The following is a 15,309-nucleotide window of genomic DNA, read 5'->3' as shown; positions in this document are numbered from 1 at the left end:
CATTTATCACTGGGCTTTACTAGTGGGAAAGAGCCTTCAGACAGTATCTCTACACGTCATTTATCACTGGGCTTTACTAGTGGGAAAGAGCCTTCAGACAGCATCTCTACACGTCATTTATCACTGGGCTTTACTAGTGGGAAAGAGCCTTCAGACAGCATCTCTACACGTCATTTATCACTGGGCTTTACTAGTGGGAAAGAGCCTTCAGACAGCATCTCTACACGTCATTTATCACTGGGCTTTACTAGTGGGAAAGAGCCTTCAGACAGCATCTCTACACGTCATTTATCACTGGGCTTTACTAGTGGGAAAGGGCCTTCAGACAGTATCTCTACACGTCATTTATCACTGGGCTTTACTAGTGGGAAAGAGCCTTCAGACAGTATCTCTACACGTCATTTATCACTGGGCTTTACTAGTGGGAAAGAGCCTTCAGACAGTATCTCTACACATCATTTATCACTGGGCTTTACTAGTGGGAAAGAGCCTTCAGACAGTATCTCTACACGTCATTTATCACTGGGCTTTACTAGTGGGAAAGGGCCTTCAGACAGTATCTCTACACGTCATTTATCACTGGGCTTTACTAGTGGGAAAGAGCCTTCAGACAGTATCTCTACACGTCATTTATCACTGGGCTTTACTAGTGGGAAAGAGCCTTCAGACAGTATCTCTACACGTCATTTATCACTGGGCTTTACTAGTGGGAACGAGCCTTCAGACAGCATCTCTACACGTCATTTATCACTGGGCTTTACTAGTGGGAAAGAGCCTTCAGACAGCATCTCTACACGTCATTTATCACTGGGCTTTACTAGTGGGAAAGAGCCTTCAGACAGTATCTCTACACGTCATTTATCACTGGGCTTTACTAGTGGGAAAGAGCCTTCAGACAGTATCTCTACACATCATTTATCACTGGGCTTTACTAGTGGGAAAGAGCCTTCAGACAGTATCTCTACACATCATTTATCACTGGGCTTTACTAGTGGGAAAGAGCCTTCAGACAGCATCTCTACACGTCATTTATCACTGGGCTTTACTAGTGGGAAAGAGCCTTCAGACAGCATCTCTACACGTCATTTATCACTGGGCTTTACTAGTGGGAAAGAGCCTTCAGACAGCATCTCTACACGTCATTTATCACTGGGCTTTACTAGTGGGAAAGAGCCTTCAGACAGTATCTCTACACGTCATTTATCACTGGGCTTTACTAGTGGGAAAGAGCCTTCAGACAGCATCTCTACACGTCATTTATCACTGGGCTTTACTAGTGGGAAAGAGCCTTCAGACAGCATCTCTACACGTCATTTATCACTGGGCTTTACTAGTGGGAAAGAGCCTTCAGACAGCATCTCTACACGTCATTTATCACTGGGCTTTACTAGTGGGAAAGAGCCTTCAGACAGTATCTCTACACGTCATTTATCACTGGGCTTTACTAGTGGGAAAGAGCCTTCAGACAGTATCTCTACACATCATTTATCACTGGGCTTTACTAGTGGGAAAGAGCCTTCAGACAGCATCTCTACACGTCATTTATCACTGGGCTTTACTAGTGGGAAAGAGCCTTCAGACAGCATCTCTACACGTCATTTATCACTGGGCTTTACTAGTGGGAAAGAGCCTTCAGACAGTATCTCTACACGTCATTTATCACTGGGCTTTACTAGTGGGAAAGAGCCTTCAGACAGTATCTCTACACGTCATTTATCACTGGGCTTTACTAGTGGGAAAGAGCCTTCAGACAGCATCTCTACACGTCATTTATCACTGGGCTTTACTAGTGGGAAAGAGCCTTCAGACAGCATCTCTACACGTCATTTATCACTGGGCTTTACTAGTGGGAAAGGGCCTTCAGACAGTATCTCTACACGTCATTTATCACTGGGCTTTACTAGTGGGAAAGAGCCTTCAGACAGTATCTCTACACGTCATTTATCACTGGGCTTTACTAGTGGGAAAGGGCCTTCAGACAGTATCTCTACACGTCATTTATCACTGGGCTTTACTAGTGGGAAAGAGCCTTCAGACAGCATCTCTACACGTCATTTATCACTGGGCTTTACTAGTGGGAAAGAGCCTTCAGACAGTATCTCTACACGTCATTTATCACTGGGCTTTACTAGTGGGAAAGAGCCTTCAGACAGTATCTCTACACGTCATTTATCACTGGGCATTCGGGAAAGTCTTGGTGGTTCCAAACTTCTTCCATTTAAGAATGATGGAGGCCACTGTGTTCTTGGGGACCTTCAATGCTGCAAAAATGTTTTGGTACCTTTCCCCAGATCTGTGCCTCGACACAATCCTGTCTCGGAGCTCTACGGACAATTCCTTCAACATCATGGTTTGGTTTCTGCTCTGACATGCACTGTCAACTGTGGGACCTTATATAGACAGGTGTGTGCCTTTCCAAACACGTCCAATCAATTGAATTTATCACAGGTGGACTCCAATCAAGTTGTAGAAACACCAAGGATGATGAATGGAAACAGGATGAAATTGAGTTTAATTTGGAGTCTCATAGCAAAAGGTCTGAATACTTATGTAAATAAGGTATTTCTGTTAAAAAAAAAATTAAAATATATTTGCAAACATTTATAAAAACCCGCTTTTCTCTTTGTCATTATGGGGTATTGTGATGTCATTATGGGGTATTGTGATGTCATTATGGGGTATTGTGATGTCATTATGGGGTATTGTGTGTAGATTGATGAGGAAATGTTTTTACATAATTTTTGGGAGAAAAAGTCAAGGGGTCTGAATACTTTCCGAAATAACTGTACAGTAGTGGGATGTATATTGAATTATAAACTGGGTTGTTCGAGCCCTGAATGCTGACTGCCTGACAGCCGTGGTATATCAGACCATATACCACGGGTGTGACAAAATATGTATTTTTACTGCTCTAATTATGTTGGTAACCAGTTTATTATAGCAATAAGGCACCGCAGGGGGTTTGTGATATATGGCCAATATACCACGGCTAAGGGCTGTATCAAGGCACTCCGCGTTGCGTCGTGCTTAAGAACAGCCCTTAGCCGTGGTATATTGGCCGTATACCACACCCCTTATCATGCATTATTACTTAAGTATACTGCAGTATACTGTATATAGTGGGATGTATACTGTAGTACATTGTATACAGTGGAATGTATTTTGTAGTATACTGCATATAGTGGGATGTATATTGTAGTATAATGCAGTATACTGTATATAGTGGGATGTATAATGTAGTATACTGTGTATAGTGAAATATATATTGTAGTCTACTGTATATAGTGGATGTATATTGTAGTATAATGCAGTACAGTGGGATGTATATTGTAGTATAATACAGTATACTGTATATAGTGCAATCTACATAACATAAGAGAGAGAGAAAGAGACAGAGAGAGCGACAGAGAGAGACAGAGAGAGAGAGAGAGAGAGAGAGAGAGAGAGAGAGAGAGAGAGAGAGAGAGAGAGAGACACACACACACACACACACACACACACACACACACACACACACACACACACACACACACACACACACACACATAGAAATGATCATTTTCAATATGAGCACAGAGTCATGTTGGACACATTGAGAAATGAGGCCAATCCCAGTGTTTGGCCCAGTCCAGTTCTACTGATCTACTATGGGCACACGCCTTGCTTCAGACAACACATAACTTAAACCACATCAGCCTCAAACAAGGCAAACTAGGAGCAAAATTAACAACTAATGAGATTCCTAATCATATTGGATCCACCTCAAACTATGGTTGAGATGAGATCCCATCAACACCTTCGCTACTTGAACAACTGTTATGTAGTCTACATAGTGTTATACTCTATGTATCTCTATGGTGTCATTTGACCAGGTATCCCTTGTAAAATAAAGCATAAATATTCATATAAATAAACTGTTTTGTATTCATCTACAACAGATCTGTTTCTGCTTCCAGCACAATTATTTCCATCCATTTCCCATCCATTGTCTTGAAAGCCCATCTATCTAGGGACACACAGCTACTCTCCGGTAGAATACGCCAAGTAGCAGTTCAACAGTGACATCCAACATCTAACGATTCGATAACACCTAAAATATGAAGAAAAAAAACAAAAACGCACATTGCTTCCGCCAATTCTCCCGTCTGTCCAATTAGTGTACCACTTAGCGCTTGACGTAGCCTAGTTCTGTAACACCTGAGGTTTGGTCCGTGTTGAATTAATCAGAGTTAATTTGTTAGAAACAAGAAAAAAGGGGGCATTAGTTAATCAAATAATGAAATAAAGGCTTCTTTGTACGCAAGCCATCATTACTAACACATGGGTTAGCCGTTGGCTCCATCGCTTAATAGGTCAGACTCAGGCTTCCCTATTCAACTGAATGTTTTTCTTCCTTCAGCGTTAGTCAGGGCCAATTACTTTCGGGTGGGTGCACACGCTAAGCTAAAGCTAAGCTAACGCTAACCGGGCCCGTATTACTCACGGATGGGTGCACACGCTAAGCTAATGCTAAGCTAACGCTAAGTCATGTTGCATTAGTTTGCGGATTGGAGCACTGCAATGCTAATCGCTAATAGCTTCCTCCTGCTGCCTCTCAGGGCAGAAAGGGCTAGTTGAGCAGGCAGAGAACAGATAGAACCCAGAGAGAGTTTCACATCCCCGTGGCCTACACCACACTAGCTGTTATATAGCTACAGTAGGCTTGCATCACAAATGACACCCTATTTCTTACTACTCTATGGGCGCTGGTCAAAAGTAGTGCACTATATAGGGAATAGGGTGCCATTAGGAACGTACACCTACTCTAATCCCCCGTGTTTTTATCATTAGCATTAATGGCTAATGAAGAAAAATCCCCTATTCCAGTATTCAAGTCATTGTGAGGTAATTGTAATCGAAAAGTTCTAGCTCCATTATTACTGCATTCCGAGGGAGAATCTCATGGGCTGCAGTTCACAGGTTCCCAAGCAGAACTAATATCTGTCAAAACAAGAGGCTACGTAGCGTAGGCCAATATCACGTTTTCACGGTTGATCAGGTCCTACTAGTGTAGCTGGAGACTAATTCAGAGGGTTAATCAGGTCCTACTAGTGTAGCTGGAGACTAATTCAGAGGGTTGATCAGGTCCTACTAGTGTAGCTGGAGACTAATTCAGAGGGTTGATCAGGTCCTACTAGTGTAGCTGGAGACTAATTCAGAGGGTTGATCAGGTCCTACTAGTGTAGCTGGAGACTAATTCAGAGGGTTGATCAGGTCCTACTAGTGTAGCTGGAGACTAATTCAGAGGGTTGATCAGGTCCTACTAGTGTAGCTGGAGACTAATTCAGAGGGTTGATCAGGTCCTACTAGTGTAGCTGGAGACTAATTCAGAGGGTTAATCAGGTCCTACTAGTGTAGCTGGAGACTAATTCAGAGGGTTGATCAGGTCCTACTAGTGTAGCTGGAGACTAATTCAGAGGGTTGATCAGGTCCTATTAGTGTAGCTGGAGACTAATTCAGAGGGTTGATCAGGTCCTACTAGTGTAGCTGGAGACTAATTCAGAGGGTTGATCAGGTCCTATTAGTGTAGCTGGAGACTAATTCAGAGGGTTGATCAGGTCCTATTAGTGTAGTTGGAGACTGGAGACTAATTCAAATCAAATCAATTTGTCACATGCGCTGAATACAACAGGTGTAGACCTTACAGTGAAATGCTTACTTACAAGCCCTTAACCAGCAATGCAGTTTTTAAAAAATACACCCAAAAAAGTAAGAGATAAGAATAACAAATAATTAAAGAGCAGCAGTAAATAACAATAGGTGGGCTATATACAGGGGGTACCAGTACAGAGTCAATGTGGAGGCTATATACAGGGGGTACCGGTACAGAGTCAATGTGGAGGCTATATACAGGGGGGTACCGGTACAGAGTCAATGTGGAGGCTATATACAGGGGGTACCAGTACAGAGTCAATGTGGAGGCTATATACAGGGGGTACCGGTACAGAGTCAATGTGGAGGCTATATACAGGGGGGTACCGGTACAGAGTCAATGTGGAGGCTATATACAGGGGGTACCGGTACAGAGTCAATGTGGAGGCTATATACAGGGGTACCAGTACAGAGTCAATGTGGAGGCTATATACAGGGGTTACCAGTACCGAGTCAATGTGGAGGCTATATACAGGGGGTACCAGTACAGAGTCAATGTGGAGGCTATATACAGGAGGTACCGGTACAGAGTCAATGTGGAGGCTATATACAGGGGTACCAGTACAGAGTCAATGTGGAGGCTATATACAGGGGTACCGGTACAGAGTCAATGTGGAGGCTATATACAGGGGTACCGGTACAGAGTCAATGTGGAGGCTATATACAGGTGGTACCAGTACAGAGTCAATGTGGAGGCTATATACAGGGGGTACCGGTACAGAGTCAATGTGGAGGCTATATACAGGTGGTACCAGTACAGAGTCAATGTGGAGGCTATATACAGGGGGTAGCGGTACAGAGTCAATGTGGAGGCTATATACAGGGGGTAGCGGTACAGAGTCAATGTGTCAATGTGCGGGGGCACCGGTGTCGAGCTAATTGAGGTAATATGTACATGTAGGTTGAGTTATTAAAGTGACTATGCATAGATAATAACAGAGAGAAGCAGCACCGTAGAAGGTGGGGGGGGGGAGGGGGGGCAATGTGAATAGTCTGGGTAGCCATTTGACTAGATGTTCAGGAGTCTTATGGCTTCTGGGTAGAATCTGTTTAGAAGCCTCTTGGACCTAGACTTGGCACTCCGGTACCGCTTGCCGTGCGGTAGCAGAGAGAACAGTCTGACTAGGGTGGCTGGAGTCTTTGACCATTGTTGAGCCTTCCTCTGACACCGCCTGGTATAGAGGTCCTGGGTGGCAGGAAGCTTGGCCCCAGTGATGTACTGAGCCGTACGCACTACCTTCTGTAGTGCCTTGAGGTCAGAGGCCGAGCAGTTGCCATACCAGGCAGTGATGCAACCAGTCAGGATGCTCTCGATGGTGCAGCTGTAGAACCTTTTGAGTATCTGAGGACCCATGCCAAATCTTTTCAGTCTCCTGAAGGGTAATAGGGTTTGTCGTGCCCTCTTCATGACTGTCTACAGAGGGTAGTGCGTACGGCTCAGTACATCACTGGTGCCAAGCTTCTCTATACCAGGCGACCTCTATACTAGGCGGTGTCAGAGGAAGACCCCCCCCCTCCCCGCCGTTGTTTTTACACTGCTGCTACTTCCTGTTTATTATCTATGCATAGTCCCTTCACCTCTACCTACATGTACATTTACACTGCTGCTACTCCCTGTTTATTATCTATGCATAGTCCCTTCACCTCTACCTACATGTACATTTACACTGCTGCTACTTCCTGTTTATTATCTATGCATAGTCACTTCACCCCTACCTACATGTACATTTACACTGCTGCTACTCCCTGTTTATTATCTATGCATAGTCCCTTCACCTCTACCTACATGTACATTTACACTGCTGCTACTTCCTGTTTATTATCTATGCATAGTCCCTTCACCTCTACCTACATGTACATTTTCACTGCTGCTACTTCCTGTTTATTATCTATGCATAGTCCCTTCACCCCTACCTACATGTACATTTACACTGCTGCTACTCACTGTTTATTATCTATGCATAGTCACTTCACCCCTACCTACATGTACATTTACACTGCTGCTACTTCCTGTTTATTATCTATGCATAGTCACTTCACCCCTACCTACATGTACAAATGACCTCTAACCTGTACACCCACACTAGGTAGCCCTGTTTATAGCCTCAGTATTGTTATTTTATTGTGCTATTTTTATTAAATGTTTAACTTTAGTTTATTTGGTAAATATGTACTTAACTCTATTTCTTGAACTACATGGTTGATTAAGGGCTTGTAAGTAAGTATTTCACTGTAAGGTCTACACCTGTTGTATTCAGTATTTCACTGTAAGGTCTACACCTGTTGTATTCAGTATTTCACTGTAAGGTCTACACCTGTTGTATTCAGTATTTCACTGTAAGGTCTACACTTGTTGTATTCAGCATTTCACTGTAAGGTCTACACCTGTTGTATTCAGCATTTCACTGTAAGGTCTACACCTGTTGTATTCAGTATTTCACTGTAAGGTCTACACCTGTTGTATTCAGCATTTCACTGTAAGGTCTACACCTGTTGTATTCAGCATTTCACTGTAAGGTCTACACCTGTTGTATTCAGCATTTCACTGTAAGGTCTACACCTGTTGTATTCAGCATTTCACTGTAAGGTCTACACCTGTTGTATTCAGTATTTCACTGTAAGGTCTACACCTGTTGTATTCAGTATTTCACTGTAAGGTCTACACCTGTTGTATTCAGAATTTCACTGTAAGGTCTACACCTGTTGTATTCAGTATTTCACTGTAAGGTCTACACCTGTTGTATTCAGCATTTCACTGTAAGGTCTACACCTGTTGTATTCAGCATTTCACTGTAAGGTCTACACCTGTTGTATTCAGTATTTCACTGTAAGGTCTACACCTGTTGTATTCGGCGCCGGGACGGCAGGCTGCCTAGTGGTTAGAGTGTTGGACTAGGAACCGAAAGGTTGCAAGATCGAATCCCCGAACTGACATGGTACAAATCTGTCGTTCTGCCCCTGAACAAGGCAGTTAACCCACTGTTCCTAGGCCGTCATTGAAAATAAGAATTTGTTGTTAACTGACCTGCCTAGTAAAATAAAGGTAAAAAAATGTGACAAATAACATTTGATTTGATGATGTATTATGATGGCAGATGTGTGAGAAGTGACCGTGACGACAGGAGAGGCACACCGAGATCAACATACAGCGTTTTGATTACATGCAATCCTCAGATTACACTGTGTGTGTGTGTGTGTGTGTGTGTGTGTGTGTGTGTGTGTGTGTGTGTGTGTGTGTGTGTGTGTGTGTGTGTGTGTGTGTGTGTGTGTATGCGTGTGTGTATGCGTGTGTGCGTGTGTGTGTGTGTGTGTGTATGCGTGTGGGTGCGTGGGTGCGTGTGCATGTGTGTGGGTGTGTGTGATTACATGTCATGAGACTAGCTCTTTGCTTATCCTACAGATGAGATTTGAATCACCCAGAGTTGTTCCTTATCAGGTCACATGATCAAAACAAATGACCTTATGACTCTGACCCTTCATCCCACAGCAGGAAAATAATCCTGCAGCAACAGGAAATGTGAATTATAATAAATAGACAACAAAATGTGGAAAAAGTAAAGGGGTGTGAATCTCTGTTTTGTGCGGGGGCACCGGTTAGCCGAGATAATATACGTAAGCCTTACGAAGCTTTATAAAAGGTGTCATTAAGACTCGTTAGATATAATGTGTCCTTTCAGTTCAATATGCTCTATCAGATGTACTATTAGATGGGTCCTTACCACCAAATGATGACCTTTCTCTTCCCTTTGATATGGTTAAGTAGAAATGGTGCTCCAGGATGGCATTTAAAAGCCTGTTAGATTAAATGAAGTGCCCTTTGAAAGAGACCACATAGAAAATTCAATAAATATTTGTAATATGAATAAAGTGACATTGTGCCTCTGTGTGTTTCTATGAAGATTTGAACCCACTTAAACCCCCACAAAGAAAAATGTCTGCCAAGTCTTCCTCCATCACTGTAAATCCCTAGTTATCTTGTTACTTTCACAAAAAGTCCTTTCTGAAGATGATGAGATTACTGACTTATTTACATCTGTGCTCATTTTTATTAAGGTCAACCCTGTTTACGTGAACTGAACTCTCCTTTTTAATATGATGAAAATATTCCTTTAAAAACATTATTTTTCCAAATACATTTTTACATCTAATAGTCAAATCATCGCAGCGTTAAAGCAGATGAGCTCGTTCTACTCTTTTTAACTCTTTTCTGGTGTTTTGTGGTGAAAAACTGAGAGCGTGTCGAGAATAACAAGTCAACCCTGTTACCCAGAGACAGACAGACTAGAATAACAAGTCAACCCTGTTACCCAGAGACAGACAGACAGACAGACTAGAATAACAAGTCAACTCTGTTACCCAGAGACAGACAGACAGACTAGAATAACAAGTCAACCCTGTTACCCACAGACAGACAGACAGACTAGAATAACAAGTCAACCCTGTTACCCAGAGACAGACAGACAGACTAGAATAACAAGTCAACCCTGTTACCCAGAGACAGACAGACTAGAATAACAAGTCAACTCTGTTACCCACAGACAGACAGACTAGAATAACAAGTCAACTCTGTTACCCAGAGACAGACAGACAGACTAGAATAACAAGTCAACTCTGTTACCCAGAGACAGACAGACTAGAATAACAAGTCAACTCTGTTACCCAGAGACAGACAGACAGACTAGAATAACAAGTCAACCCTGTTACCCACAGACAGACAGACTAGAATAACAAGTCAACCCTGTTACCCAGAGACAGACAGACTAGAATAACAAGTCAACTCTGTTACCCAGAGACAGACAGACAGACTAGAATAACAAGTCAACCCTGTTACCCAGAGACAGACAGACAGACAGACTAGAATAACAAGTCAACCCTGTTACCCAGAGACAGACAGACTAGAATAACAAGTCAACTCTGTTACCCAGAGACAGACAGACAGACTAGAATAACAAGTCAACCCTGTTACCCAGAGACAGACAGACAGACTAGAATAACAAGTCAACCCTGTTACCCAGAGACAGACAGACAGACTAGAATAACAAGTCAACTCTGTTACCCAGAGACAGACAGACTAGAATAACAAGTCAACCCTGTTACCCAGAGACAAACAGACAGACTAGAATAACAAGTCAACCCTGTTACCCAGAGACAGACAGACAGACTAGAATAACAAGTCAACCCTGTTACCCAGAGACAGACAGACTAGAATAACAAGTCAACTCTGTTACCCACAGACAGACAGACAGACAGACTAGAATAACAAGTCAACCCTGTTACCCAGAGACAGACAGACAGACAGACTAGAATAACAAGTCAACCCTGTTACCCAGAGACAGACAGACAGACTAGAATAACAAGTCAACCCTGTTACCCACAGACAGACAGACTAGAATAACAAGTCAACCCTGTTACCCACAGACAGACAGACAGACTAGAATAACAAGTCAACCCTGTTACCCAGAGACAGACAGACAGACAGAATAACAAGTCAACCCTGTTACCCACAGACAGACAGACTAGAATAACAAGTCAACCCTGTTACCCAGAGACAGACAGACAGACAGACTAGAATAACAAGTCAACCCTGTTACCCAGAGACAGACAGACAGACAGACTAGAATAACAAGTCAACCCTGTTACCCACAGACAGACAGACAGACTAGAATAACAAGTCAACCCTGTTACCCAGAGACAGACAGACAGACTAGAATAACAAGTCAACTCTGTTACCCAGAGACAGACAGACAGACTAGAATAACAAGTCAACTCTGTTACCCAGAGACAGACAGACAGACAGACAGACTAGAATAACAAGTCAACTCTGTTACCCAGAGACAGACAGACAGACAGACTAGAATAACAAGTCAACTCTGTTACCCAGAGACAGACAGACAGACTAGAATAACAAGTCAACTCTGTTACCCAGAGACAGACAGGCAGACAGACTAGAATAACAAGTCAACCCTGTTACCCAGAGACAGACAGACAGACAGACTAGAATAACAAGTCAACCCTGTTACCTCTGTCTCTCTCTCTCTGTCTCTCTCTGTCTCTCTCTCTGTCTCTCTCTCTGTCTCTCTCTCTGTCTCTCTCTCTGTCTCTGTCTCTCTCTGTCTCTGTCTCTCTCTGTCTCTCTCTGTCTCTGTCTCTCTCTGTCTCTCTCTGTCTCTCTCTCTCTCGTTGTCTCTCTCTCTGTCTCTCTCTCTGTCTCTCTCTCTGTCTCTGTCTCTGTCTCTGTCTCTCTCTGTCTCTGTCTCTCTCTGTCTCTCTCTGTCTCTCTCTCTCTCGTTGTCTCTCTCTCTGTCTCTCTCTCTGTCTCTCTCTCTGTCTCTGTCTCTCTCTGTCTCTCTCTGTCTCTGTCTCTCTCTGTCTCTCTCTCTGTCTCTCTCTCTGTCTCTCTCTCTGTCTCTGTCTCTCTCTGTCTCTAAAGATCAACATAGGTGGTGTGTGTGACAACCTCCATCTTGGCAGTGATTTCTCCATGGAGCTGAGAAGCTAATTTCCGGCAATTCAATTCTATGCATTTTCCTTAGCTAATGCTGTGTTCTTTTTCTCAAATGTAATAACAAAATCAATACAGTTAAATTCATTGCTTTGGGAATTTTCTCTCTCTCCTTCCCTCTCCTCCCTTCTTCTCCTTCCTCCTCCTCCCTTCCTCTCCTCCCTCTCTCTTAGCCCTGGTCTCTCTCTCTCCTCCCTTCCTCTCCTTCCTCCTCCCTTCCTCTCCTCCCTCTCTCTTAGCCCCTGGTCTCTCTCTCTCCTCCCTTCCTCTCTTCCCTCTCTCTTAGCCCTGGTCTCTCTCTCTCCTCCCTTCCTCTCCTTCCTCCTCCTCCCTTCCTCTCTTCCCTCTCTCTTAGCCCTGGTCTCTCTCTCTCCTCCCTTCCTCTCCTTCCTCTTCATCCCTTCCTCTCCTCCCTCTCTCTTAGCCCTGGTCTCTCTCTCTCCTCCCTTCCTCTCCTTCCTCCTCATCCCTTCCTCTCCTCCGTCTCTTTTAGCCCTGGTCTCTCTCTCGCCTCCCTTCTTCTCCCTCCTCCCTCTCCCTTCCTCTCCTCCCTCTCTCTTAGCCCTGGTCTCTCTCTCTCCTCCCTTCCTCTCCTTCCTCCTCCTCCCTTCCTCTCCCCCCTCTCTCTTAGCCCTGGTCTCTCTCTCTCCTCCCTTCCTCTCCTTCCTCCTCCTCCCTTCCTCTCTTCCCTCTCTCTTAGCCCTGGTCTCTCTCTCTCCTCCCTTCCTCTCCTTCCTCCTCCTCCTCCCTTCCTCTCTTCCCTCTCTCTTAGCCCTGGTCTCTCTCTCTCCTCCCTTCCTCTCCTTCCTCCTCATCCCTTCCTCTCCTCCCTCTCTCTTAGCCCTGGTCTCTCTCTCTCCTCCCTTCCTCTCCTTCCACCTCCTCCCTTCCTCTCCTCCCTCTCTCTTAGCCCTGGTCTCTCTCTCTCCTCCCTTCCTCTCTTCCCTCTCTCTTAGCCCTGGTCTCTCTCTCTCCTCCCTTCCTCTCCTTCCACCTCCTCCCTTCCTCTCCTCCCTCTCTCTTAGCCCTGGTCTCTCTCTCCTCCCTTCCTCTCCTTCCTCCTCCTCCCTTCCTCTCCTCCCTCTCTCTTAGCCCTGGTGTCTCTCTCCTCCCATCCTCTCCTCCCTCTCTCTTAGCCCTGATCTCTCTCTCCTCCCTTCCTCTCCTTCCTCCTCCTCCCTTCCTCTCCTCCCTCTCTCTTAGCCCTGGTGTCTCCCTCTCCTCCCATCCTCTCTTCCCCCTCTCTTAGCCCTGGGCTCGCTCTCCTCCCTTCCTCTCCTCCCTCTCTCTTAGTCTTGGTGTCTCTCTCTTTCTCATCTCCCTTCCCTTCCTCTCCTTCCCTCTCCCTCTTTCGCTCATACTTTGCCTTGTGACCTCCATCATCAGAAGAGAGATAGAGAGAGACAGAGGGAGACAGAGAGAGAGAGACAGAGAGCGAGAGAGACAGAGAGAGAGAGAGACAGAGAGTGACAGCGAGAGAGAGACAGAGAGAGAGAGAGCGAGAGAGAGAGAGAGAGAGAGACAGAGAGAGACAGCGAGAGAGAGACAGAGAGAGACAGCGAGAGAGAGACAGAGAGAGACAGCGAGAGAGAGAGAGACAGAGAGAGAGAGACAGAGAGAGACAGCGAGAGAGAGACAGAGAGAGACAGCGAGAGAGAGACAGAGAGAGGGAGAGACAGAGAGAGACAGCGAGAGAGAGAGAGACAGAGAGAGAGAGACAGAGAGAGACAGCGAGAGACAGCGAGAGAGAGACAGAGAGAGGGAGAGACAGAGAGAGACAGCGAGAGAGAGAGACAGAGAGAGACAGCAAGAGAGAGAGAGACACAGAGCGAGAGAGAGACAGAGAGAGACAGCAAGAGAGAGAGACAGAGAGAGATAGAGGGGGTTGGCCAAGGGGGTAATCATATCCATTCAGCATCACTCACTCAGGTGCTTGAAGCTGTACTACAATAGTGTATGTGTGTCCGTATATCAACTCACAGTCTGCGTCGGCGAGGAGCAGGAAGCTGAGCAGCAGCAGGAAGTAGCCCGGCCTGGCAGATAGCATCATGGGATACGTAGTAATCCACATGCCGTGACCTCACAGCCTCACTGGCCAATAGGAAGACAAGAAAGAGCCCTCACAACCTGGACAGAGAGAGAAATTATAAACATTATATTTATTTATTCACCATATTTCTCAGGTTCAAATCAGATTCACTATTCCATTACTAATTAACCAGAGAGACAGAGAGAGAATTTGAAGTCAGTCTACTTGCTCCCCCCCACACACACACACATACACACACTTCAAATGGCTCCATCAGTCTGCCTGCAGGACCCTTCCCAGCAAACTAGGGAACATTCCCAGAACATTAGATTCCCATTAAGTTCTAGTTAGAGTTTTATCTAAAATTACTTTGATAACGTCCCAAAAACATTACAATTTTTAGTTTTTTCCTTCAGATTTTTATTTTTTATTTTTTATGAAATATCCTTGGAATGTTCTCCTAACATTGACTCGCCCTTTTAACAACCACCACAGAACATTTCCCCAACGTGAGGTAATAGAACAAAGTACCAGACATGGTTTTTTAAGAACATAACTGACACAACAAAACGGAATAGCAACGTTCTTGCAACATCAGGAGAATTTTCATCAATCATCAGCACAACTGGGCAGTTTTTTGTTGTTGTTGTTGTGTGTCATGAGAACATTTGCCGCAACAAATGTTCTGGGAACTTTCACAGAATCAATGTTGGTTTGCTGGGTTCTCACTCCTGCAGTGCAGCTGTCCTCACCTCATTAACGACACACACACAAACACACACAGCCAGAGGCCCTCTCAGTGTGTGTGTGTGCCAAGCTGGCCAGCGCCATAGAGGTAGGTTATACAGCAAGAACATCATTGTTCCATTTTTCAATGGAGAATATAAAGGATGTTTCCCTGTTCTGTGTCTTTGCTGCATCACAGAAAACACACACAGGACTCACACACACACACACACACACACACACACACACACACACACACACACACACACACACACACACACACACACACACACACACACACGCACACACACACACACACACACACACACACACACGCACACACACACACACACACACACAC

At 44.7% G+C, this 15,309-nt stretch overlaps 1 pseudogene; it reads right to left on the bottom strand.

The window, feature by feature from the left end:
* The window catches only part of LOC106591273 (receptor-type tyrosine-protein phosphatase delta-like), a 40,146-nt pseudogene extending 25,830 nt beyond the window's left edge, over nucleotides 1-14,316 (bottom strand).
* Nucleotides 14,317-15,309: the final 993 nt, after the last annotated feature.

This window comes from Salmo salar, unplaced genomic scaffold, assembly GCF_905237065.1.
Source record: "Salmo salar unplaced genomic scaffold, Ssal_v3.1, whole genome shotgun sequence".
Lineage (NCBI taxonomy): Eukaryota > Metazoa > Chordata > Actinopteri > Salmoniformes > Salmonidae > Salmo > Salmo salar.
This window is presented reverse-complemented; position numbering and strand designations above follow the sequence as displayed.